The sequence below is a fragment of the Entelurus aequoreus genome, linkage group LG03 (assembly GCF_033978785.1).
Source record: "Entelurus aequoreus isolate RoL-2023_Sb linkage group LG03, RoL_Eaeq_v1.1, whole genome shotgun sequence".
NCBI lineage: Eukaryota > Metazoa > Chordata > Actinopteri > Syngnathiformes > Syngnathidae > Entelurus > Entelurus aequoreus.
In genome coordinates, this window is record NC_084733.1 from 51,575,122 (window position 1) to 51,586,986 (window position 11,865).

Here is an 11,865-nt window from a genome sequence, read left to right on the forward strand (position 1 = left end):
CTTAAGAAAGTCAATGACTTCAACATAAAAGTGGGTGACATTGTTATCACCAGGAAAGATGAGGTCACCTACCTAGGTTCCATTCTAGAGGCTAACCTTTCCTGTGATAAAATGGCAACCAAGGTAATCAGAAAGGTTAACCAACGAACGAGATTTCTCTACAGAATCTCCTCTCTGGTCAACAAAAGCACCTTGAGGATTCTGGCGGGAACTCTCGTTCAACCCTTTTTCGATTACGCATGCACCTCCTGATACCCTAGCACCTCCAAAACCCTCAAATCTAAACTCCAAACATCTCAGAACAAGCTAGTCAGGTTACTTCTAGACCTCCACCCCAGATCCCACCTCACTCCTACCCACTTCTCCAAAGTGGGCTGGCTCAAGGTGGAGGACAGGGTTAAACAACTTGCACTGAGCCTAGTCTATAAAATCCACTACACCTCCCTGATACCGAAGTACATGTCAAACTACTTCCTTAACGTAAATGACCGCCATAACCACAACACCAGGGGGAGCTCCACTAACCACGTTAAACCCAGATTCCGAACTAACAAAGGTCTTAACTCATTCTCTTTCTATGCCACATCAATGTGGAATGCGCTCCCAACAGGTATAAAAGAAAGGGCATCTCTATCCTCCTTCAAAACCGCAATAAAAGTTCACCTCCAGGCAGCTACAACCCTTAACTAACACCCTCCCCAGATTGCTAATAATCATATGCTAATAATCAAATGTAAACAATCAAATGCAGATACTTTTTCTTATGCCTTCTGATCTCTCTCTCTCTCTCTCTCTCTCTCTCTATGTCCACTACTTGCTGTCCATATCCTACCCCCCCAACCCCCTCCACACCCCTGATTGTAAATAATGTAAATAATTCAATGTGATTATCTTGTGTGATGACTGTATTATGATGATAGTATATATGATAGTATACATCTGTATCATGAATCAATTTAAGTGGACCCCGACTTACACAAGTTGAAAAACGTATTCGGGTGTTACCATTTAGTGGTCAATTGTACGGAATATGTACTTCACTGTGCAACCTACTAATAAAAGTATCAATCAATCAATCAATGGTGATTAAGAGGGAGATTCTTGGGGAGACACGGGAGGGGAATCCTTGTCAAAATAATGTGTAGCTAATAACAATTATTATTGTAATTTACAAATATTACTGTGTTTTCTAGACTATAAGCCGCCACTTTTTTCACAAGTTTTGAACCCGGCGGCTTATAAAACACATTTTTGGATGTTCCTTTACTCACGGCCATAATGTTTTGTATTCAACAAGTAGTTTTCATAGGACAACGACAAACACTGAAAAAGTGTTTTATTCTTTGTGCTAGGGCACCATCTTTTGGACAAGTTTGCTCACTGCAGGTGCTGCTGGTTGGAAAAGGAATTTCCTGTTTCGCCCTTTGAACCAAAAATACAACCGTCCATAGCGTTGCTGCTCAAAATTATTTTTCATTCATCACTCCAAACAACATTTGTAAGTTTTACAGTATAACTAAAATAATTAATACTTACCAAACTATGTGTGATGTCTGTAGGTATGTTTTCATGCATATTTGTACGTGCCATCATAATGCAATAAAGCTAGCGTCATTAGCATTAGAGAATATGCTCACATGTTTACGTGTCTGTGTTGGTATTATTAACTTAAAATGGCATTCTTTTTGTATTGTTTCAGTTTTGTAAATTTGTCAAAACGCCACCGTGGAGTTATTGAGTCTGTTTAGCTGATTGGAGAGCTAGCTTCCGCAGGTAGTAGGTCCATGACGATAACTTTTGTTTTGTTTGAACAGCCGTTTTACTGCCGTGTTACAGGCACCATTTGAAAACAATTAAGGTATGTCAATAACCATTGAGTACCGGTATATATCTGTGGCTTATAGTCTGGTGAAGCTAATATGTGCAAAAATTATATTTTTTCAAAATATTTTGTGGGTGCTGCTTAAACACCAACGTGCTCTAAAGTCTGGAAAATCCCGTAATGTCTTATGCTAGATCCTCCTTTCTAAAATTTTGACCTTTTGTACAATTGTTTAGCACTGGAAGACAGCTTTAACTTGAGGTTACATTCGGAGACATTATTCTTTTCAAAGATTAGAAGTAAAGTAAAAATAAACTGTTTGCTTGCCTAACAGAATTGCTAATGCAACACCGAGTGGACACACTTAGAATAGCAGTTTTTTTCATTAAAAAATTGCAGTTAATTTTTATACTTAGCAAACTAATCTCGTGGGCCGTGCGTTTGACACTCCTTGTTTAGATATTTTTAATGAAAATTTAAATAGAAAGTGGAAAAAAGAGAGAGTACTGCAGCTATGAATCCAGCAGAGAGCACCATCTCACAAGTTAGTTTCACTCAACACATTCTAGCCAGAAGATATTTAAACAAGACTACTGTTTCTTCTGTGTACAAAAACATTTGATAACTCATTTTGAGAGGCATACTACAGGGTTATACTATCAAAAGTAGGTATGCACCCAGTATTTATGTTTCTTTTTCTTTTTTGCAGGGTCTTGGGATGTAACCCATGCAAATAGCAGGCATCTACTGTATATCAGTCGATTTTGTTCGAAATAGGGTTTTTCCATTTACATATAACACGCCCTGATAGGACAATAGGTAAACTGTTGAAATACCAAAGGGTTGCTCACTACTGGGTAAAAAGAACTAAATTAAAATTAAGGTAAACCCTTCACCCCTTGAAGATGATATATGTTTCATAACATTGCTTATTTAATAAGCATAGAAAAAGAACACATCTTGAGGTTGTTAGTTATTTGTATGTACAGTTTAGGTAATTTTAGTACATTTTAGTCGCCTCTTTATGTGACATCAAAGGTTACGGCTTCACCATATTGCAGGTTTTAGAAGATTAGAATCATTTGAACATATTCTATGTGTTTTGGGGCATACAAATGACTGAATGAACTAAAAAACTACAAATATCAATACTACACTAGTATTTGGCTACTAGATGAGACCAGTTCAGTATCGTGGCCACAACCTCAAGTAGCATGACTACAGTATATTGAATGAAGAAAGTGTACAGGTGACTAAAGGGTAGGGGTGTGGGGAAAAATCGATTCGAATTGCGATTCTCACGTTGTGCGATTCAGAATCGATTCTCAATTTTAAAAAATCAATTTATTTTTTGTTTTATTTTTTTTCATAACCATGCAATCCAATTCCAAAACCAAACCCAACCCAGCAACACTCAGAACTGCAATAAACAGAGCAATTGAGAGGAGACACAAACACGACACAGAACAAACCAAAAGTAGTGAAACAAAAATGAATATTATCAACAACAGTATCAACATTAGTTACAATTTCAACATAGCAGTGATTAAAAATCCCTCATTTACATTATCATTAGACATTTATAAATAAATTAAAAAATTAACAATAGTGTCACAGTGGCTTACACTTGCATCACATCTCATAAGCTTGACAACACACTGTGTTCAATATTTTCACAAAGATAAAAGAAGTCATATTTTTGGTTAATTTAATAGTTAAAACAAATTTACATTATTGCAATCAGTTGATAAAACATTGTCCTTTACAATTATAAAAGCGTTTTACAAAAATCTACTACTCTGCTTGCATGTCAGCAGACTGGGGTAGATCCTGCTGAAATCCTATTTTTTGAATGAATAGAGAATGGTTTTGAACCGGGAAAAAAATCGTTTTTGAATCGAGAATCGCGTTGAATTGAAAAAAAATCTATTTTGAATCGAATCGTGACCCCAAGAATCGATATTGAATCGAATCGTGGGACACCCAAAGATTCACAGCCCTACTAAAGGGGATTATTTCATGTCTAAAGGGCTCTCATGGTAAATATGTATTTAGAAGGTTGTAAGCTGTTTTTTTATGCTCTAGTTATGAAATTAGTCCATTTATAATTATTAAATCATACTTTGCGGGAACCACTTAACAACAGTAAACAAGGGTTTACTGTATTAGGTATCGTACTAATTAAGTTATCTGCTTGGAAAAATTAGTGTGAGTATATAACAGATATCTAATTATAAGTGTTATTTGTATTATGAGAAGCAGTAGGCCTTTCCTATACCGCAATCAGTTAGCTTTAAAGTTCTATGGTTATCATCGCAAATAGGTAAAGACACTTGCAAAGTTAATCCTGAGTTGCTGACATCACACGTGATGACTGTTTGAAGTTTGGTTTGACTGTGGGGGCAAGACGACTAAAGAGACACTTTTTATGGTATTTTTCCAAAAACCAGAGGGCATACTGTATCTAGGAAAATGGTAAAACATGTGTAACATGTATATTAAAATGTGTTTATTATATTTAAATTGGTGGTACTGATGAAAATAGACGTGCTAATAGGAGACTGTGCACCATATCTAAATAGACAATTATTACGAAATAAATGCTGGTAATGCCTGATACAAGCAGCTTTAATGAAGTTCTATTTTATGGAGACTTTTTCCCTTTTGGGCTTAAAGAATCTAATCTGAGCCTTTTGTCAGCATGGTCCGAGTCTCTAATCACCCTTAACCTTGCTCCAGAGGCGTAACCCCCTCTTTTTCTTCGCCCCCCAACAATCTAAACATGATTTTAAACACAATAACCAGACTTGTACCATCATTGCTGCACCTTCTAGCACACTCACCACAACTAATGGGATCTAATCTATACAATAAGGGACATTAATATATATGCAAATGAGCCGAGGCAGAGGAGATAGACTCAGTTGGCACACATACACGAATCACGTGTTACTTAGTTGTTAATTACTGTTAACGTCCCCAAAATGCAAATATGTGCTTGCACAAATAGATGTATCTTTAAGTCGTAATGTTCTGGGATGGAAAAAACCCACCCCAACCTGCTTCTTGCCTTCTGCCCATGAAGGTCCTGCAGCGTGTGGGGGGGTTGAGGTTTGCAGGTCGGGCTGTTCAAAGCCACTCTGTGCATTGTTGGCTTGTAGGGGATTAGGTCTCTCCAGGCTGCAGAATTTGCTTTCTAATTAAAAGGGATAAGATGTAGAAAAATGGTGAGGGGCATGACTACTGTAGAAAGAAGGGAGGCGGGGGGTGCACAGAAAGAAGAAATGCTCAAAAGAGGGGATAGAAGTTTGCAGAGTCACCACTGGTGTTTGATCACAAGACTACAAAAGTTACCAAGCTCTTGTTCTGCTCCCTCCGCACTCTAACCCACCCACCCCCATCTCATTAACTCACCCCCGAGTGGCACTCACACTTGGGAGCTCAGAAAGCACCGAGTATTGGATTTTTTTTTTTGGGGGGGGGGGGGGTTGTTGCTATAGCTGGTAGGCTTTAGCAACATATAGTGTAATTTAAAACATCACACAGGCAATACGTTAAGTAGACATCAATGTTTTACTCTCTATTTAAACTTTTAGATTTTTAGTGACAATTAAACATATTCCTGTATTGTTCTAAGCATCAAGTTCTTATCACATGCAAAAAATGTTTTTATATTTAACCTCAACTATTTTTGTGAAAAGAATATTGCAACTAAAATGAATGAAACATGTAAAAAGAGTACAAAATCAATATAATTTCCTTAAATATGTTAATTTTTTGAAAGAGTTAAATCATTTGGAGTACAAGTGGCATTAGATGTAGTTTTTTTTTAACATTAACATCCTGAGACTTGTATGTTTATGTTTAACCGGGACTATTTTCGTGGAAGAAAATACTCCAAATAAAATAAAATAAAAAATGCATATCTTTTAAATGTACAAAAACGATATAATTTTCCTGATTTTTTCTTGATTTGTTTTTATAATTTTTAAATCAGTCTTAGTTTAATTGGCATAAGGTGTATTTTTATTTGTTTGTTTTTTTATTTTTAACATTAACACCTCCTGAGACCCAGCAATGCATATGTGTCCACTGTAAGGGACAGGAGTTTCACAGCCTTACTTCGAATACAAAATAATAAATAACAAAATATGAAATAATACATAAATGATTTCAATATTTTAGATTTCAAGATTAAAACCAGATGTGTTGTGAACAGGACATCCTGGGCTTTCTGGTGATATCAAATCTGTTGGGGTTAGTTTTGTGAAATAGTGTTGTACATTATGTCTTCTTAAATGGCTGCTTTTTATGTTTTGATTTATGCAGTGCTTGTGTTTTTCAAGGTAGAAATTAAGTGTTATTCATTTGCTCAGGGTGGTTCTGGTAACACAAAAATATTTTAAGAAAATAAACAACACATGTATTCAATGTCCACTGCTGTGGGCACAAGGACTTTACCTTTTCATAACATGATGAAGATGGTTAATGCAAAAAAATGTAAAAATCCAGAATACATGTGTGGAGCAAAAAAGTAAAATTGTTCATTAATTACCTACAGTAATTGCTTTATGACAATAGAAAGTAGTATTCAATATACAGTGCTGTTGTCCACTGCAAAGGACATTGCATACAAAGTTTAAACTAGTGTGGTATATTTTCTTCATCTGAAACAATTATTTTATGTAAAATTTGTCTTGGTCTCGTAGATTAAGAAATACAAATGTTGACATAAGTATCTCCTTTTACTAGAACTGACACATTGTAACATTACTAGTAGGAAAAAGTATAAAAAGTACTCTGAGCTGTTCTAAACTCATACAAAAACACACGAAAAAACATAGAAAATAAATTATATGCAATGAAATAACACAAAAACAATGTTGCATAACAAACATTATTTTTTATAAATTAAATAATTGGGAAAACTTCACAATTGTTATGTCCTTATATTATTCAATTAAGCTGGAAAAAGCACAGATATGTTCAAATTGGACTATGTTTCATTTACTGGAGCCTCAACAAGCTCTAAGTTAATGCAAAACAGCCTAGAGCACTGTTGAATAGAATACATTCAAATAAAATTGCAATAAAAATACAATATGCTTCATTTAGCTATGTTTTACACAAGTATATATATATATATATATATATATATATACCGGTGTGTATATATATATATATATATATATATATATATATATATATATATATATATATATATATATATATATATATATATATATATATATATATATATATATATATATATATATATATATATATATATATATATATATATATATGTATATGTATATGTATATATATATATATATATATATATATATATATATATATATATATATTTATGTATATATATATATATATATATATATATATATATATATTTGCCAGAATTGTAAATTACTTCTTATTTTAATTAAACTAGAAAAACTTCAACATTGTTGTCCTTTTACTAGAAATAATATTTGTGCACGGCAATTTAGTATTGACTTAGTTGTAAATGACACAAAAAGTTTTAGCCTGCACTATCTTCTTCTTAAAGGAGCACCACAGAGCCTCAAAAGCTCATGCAAAAACCCAAAGAATTGCTATTAAAAAATAATTAGAATCATATATGTATATATAAAGTTAAAGTACCAATGATTGTCACACACACACTAGGTGTGGCGAAATTATTCTCTGCATTTGACCCATCACCCTTGTTCACCCCCTGGGAGGTGAGGGGAGCAGTGGGGAGCAGTGGGGAGCAGTGGGAAGCAGCGGTGCCGCGCCCGGGAATTATTTTTGGTGATTTATCCCCCAATTCCAACCCTTGATGTAACGGGTCACATTTTTATAGTCTTTGGTATGACTCGGCCGGGGTTTGAACTCACAACCTACTGATCTCAGGGTGGACACTCTAACCACTAGGCCACTGAGTAGGTGTGTATAGGTGTGTTTATATATATATATATATATATATATATATATATATATATATATATATATATATATATATATATGCACATTATGGCATGATGTAAGGATGCTTTTTTCAAACTGCATGACGTATATATATATATATATATATACATATATATATATATATATATATATATATATATATGCACATTATTGCATGATGTAAAGATGTTTTTTTCAAACTGCATGACGTATATATATATATATATATATATATATATATATATATATATATATATATATATATATATATATATATATATATATATATATATATATATATATATCAGTGGTGTGCCGTCACTAGAGGCAGGGGAGGCACGGCCTCACCTGCCATCATGGAGAGAAAAAAAAAAGTAAAAAGAAAAAAATAATAATTAAATTGTTATATGTATCCAGTGATTATACTAAAGTTATTTTCCATTTAACTTCACCAGTTTTAGAATATTTTTATTTTTATTTTCACATTTGCCGTTCAAATACTGAGAAGAGACGGTGCGGTGATTAGCAGCCAGTTGAGGCACGTCACTGATTTGTGCCTCAACATGGATTGTGCGCAATGACTCGGCTAACTGCTGGCCTGCTGTGCAGTGAGACCGTATTGCTATATGAATTATATTATACATTTCCATAGTTTAGTTAGCTGAGGTATATAATGTACAGTGTATTTTGTCAACAACTGTATGTGTGTAACGTATTTTTAGTGCTGAGCATTTATAAAACTCTGCTGCGAAGACACACTGTGTGAGGCTCGTCTCATAACCCCGCCTCCTGGTGCCAAGCACCTCCGCCGCAGAATGCACCCCCGACGTGAGCGCCGCGGCCACACCAACCAAAGCCAACACCCAAACCCTCCACGTGCAAGACCGAATCCACACAAAAAAAAGTCACTTAACAAGAAGCCAAAAAGTGCAAAAACAACAATGCTCGCGCTGCAGGAGCCGCGAACGACCGCAGGGACACAACATTAGGTACACCTGCACTGCAGGTTCATATGTTTGTAAATCTGACTGTGATGATGCAGTCGTGCCTCACCAGACATTAACCTCACCGCACGCCACTGATATATATATATATATATATATATATATATATATATATATATATATATATATGCACATTATTGCATGATGTAAGGATGTTTTTTTCAAACTGCATGACGTTTTTGTACCAAATCTTACTAAATTGTTGCAAGCACTGAATTGTTGCTCCTACTGATAGCAAGCCAAAGTTTTTTGGTGACCAACAAGTTTGTCACACTTGTTTAAAGAGATTTAAGATAGCAAGCAGGGGTCCGCCCAAGCGCCCTGTGAGTCCCTCCCCCTCAGTTAGCATGCTGCTGTTTTGTTACCTTGTCCGCCAGCAGGGGGGTGCATTCCTCCCCAGGCTTCCTACAAACAAACTCCGACTTTCAGAGAACTGATTCTTTGCCCCTGAGCAGTAGGAGGTTAACGACATGCTGACGAGGGACCGATGAAGCGCAAGACCTCCGGGGATCAACCCCCTCACCAGACATGTACACATGAGGCGAGCCACAGCTCCTTAATTGGGATTGAATCCCTTTTACAGTTTACATGAAATAAGATTTCTTGAAATAACAGTCAGTTAAGCTTTAAAAACTAACGGATCTTGAAATCCGCAATTAAAACTTGTTAGCGATACACTCTAGTATTGTGAAGTTTTGGGTAATATTACAAACTTGTGGTGCTCAAAAGTAGTGTTTTTTCCTCAGAAGATCTATTGCCCCAAAACAAGTTCTGGTCTCACTTGAGAAATTACTATTCAGGGGATTGTGACTTGTTTTAAGTTTGTTGGGATATTTTGACTGAAAATTTAAAATATTACCCTGGTGAGATTGGGAAATTTTACAGTGATGTTGGGTATTTGGGATCTGCATAAATCCCGAAAATTGGAAATCAAATCGTGGAGGCATTGTGGAGGTATTTATAAAATAATCTTGCCTTCCTTCAAACTTTGGCGAAACATGCCCTTTGGAATATGCACAACCTGTAAAGTCACTGGTTGGGAAAAACTGCACCGGATTATCAATATATGGTATACATTTACCCAGAGTGCCTTGCTCGTGTCCGCCATTGTAGTCCGCACTGTAATCTATTAGCTCCTTCTTTTTCTCTATCATCTTGTTGTGGGGCAGACTGATCCGTACATGGACATGCATCCTCCACTGTTGCCATTTTTAATACAAAGGAGCGTATAGTTCTAACTTATATCTGTCAGTAGACTCCATATGAAAGCGTTAAAAACTACAACCAAGATGGCATGAAGTGGAGGCACGTGAATAAGACCCGCCCACAAAACGGTCAAAAAGCGTCTTAAAAACAGTCTGTGAAACATAATCTATGCAACATTTTGACCAAAGAACCACCATTACATGTTATGTAGACCACAAGAAAATTGTTTTAAATGGAGAAAAAAAATTATAACATAGATAGATAGTACTTTATTGATTCCTTCAGGAGAGTTCCCTCAGGAAAATTAAAATATGACTCCTTTAAAAGACCCATTGCATCCAGATGACTGAAATGTTACTAAAACCTTTTTTTAATCCCATCCATTTCCCAATATATCAATTAGTTTCTATGTTTTTTTCCAAATGTTCAAGCACTATTTAATTCAACTCAAGTTAAAATTCCAGCCGTAAAACAGTACAAGAAGACTCAAAATGTGGTACTTGTAGCTTACCTTCTTTTTCTCTGCTTTTTGAGCAGCCCTGCTGTGAGCGTAAAGCAGGCGTAAACTTTGGTGTTTACAATACAAATACCAATAAGCTCCATACTGTAGCCACGGTTGTGTCTGATCCAAGAAGGAACAGCAAAGTCCATCGCAACAAAAAGTGGCAAAAACCTGTACAACATGCAATGCACAGAATACTTTTCCACAGGTTTAGACTCACCTTCACATTCATTGTACATAAAATAGTACCTTTGAGTGCGCTCTACTTGCCAGTAGCTGGAGGATCCTCCAAGCCTCATCGCTCTGGCCGTCGTCAAGTCTTCCAGCACGGCCACTATGTGGAAATACCTCATCACATCCTGGGTGATTCCTCTCAGTCGGAACTGGGCTTTGATGTGCTGAAACCACGGGAGTCTAGGTTGTTCTGCCAAAATGTACTCAACTTGATCGTCGCGGCGAAGACGGCGCCAAAATTAGCCGTGTTGTTAGCATTGAATGGCGCAAGTCCCGTGGCGTTCCCGCTGTTGTTGTTCGACATCACTCAGGGTTAAGGGTCAACAATATGGAGATGTGTTATTGATGAGGCAGGAGTCCAAGATGAAGTTCATCAAGAGTTTTACTCACCACTTAACATGAAAAACAGAAACAGAAACAATAAGGGGGTGTGCAGCTCTCTATAGTACGGTGTCTATTGTGATTATCACCAAGGGCGGCGTTTGGGGGTGGCTAATAGGGCTCCCCAAATTGAAATGTTACTTTTGAGAACATCTACTTTACTGTAATACATATGAGAATACATTTAGGCTTAAATATACGTAATTTTAACAGATATACTTTATTTGAAATACATATTACAATTTTTCATGTAAATATGTAAGATTATAGTCAATGGCTAATTGTCTAATTGGGACGTAATGTTGAAATGAAAAATTATTAACAACATTAAAATGTAAAATTCCAAGGTTTAAGTACCGAAGGTGCTGTTGTAAGCCACACGTTTTCCTTGGCATTACACAAATCCATAAAGCAATTGACCAAATACATATTTCATATTTAACGCTAACTAAAGAGAACACCGTCTTAGAGTGAAGCCGAGAAAATGAAGATGGACGAACGTACATCTGTTTTTGTTATTAATCAGTTCCAAAGGGTCATTTGAAAAACAAAACAAAAAAGGTCCCAAAAATAAATGATTTAAATCCAATTAATCTGTTCCAGACACCCACAATTATTGACACACAACACATTTTAGAGAACAGGGCAGAATAATATTTTGGAGGTCCCCCTCATTGCAAACATTTTTCACATTCTTAACTTTTAATAATTTTTAAATCAAACTTAAATTCAATTTGATGCATGTTTTG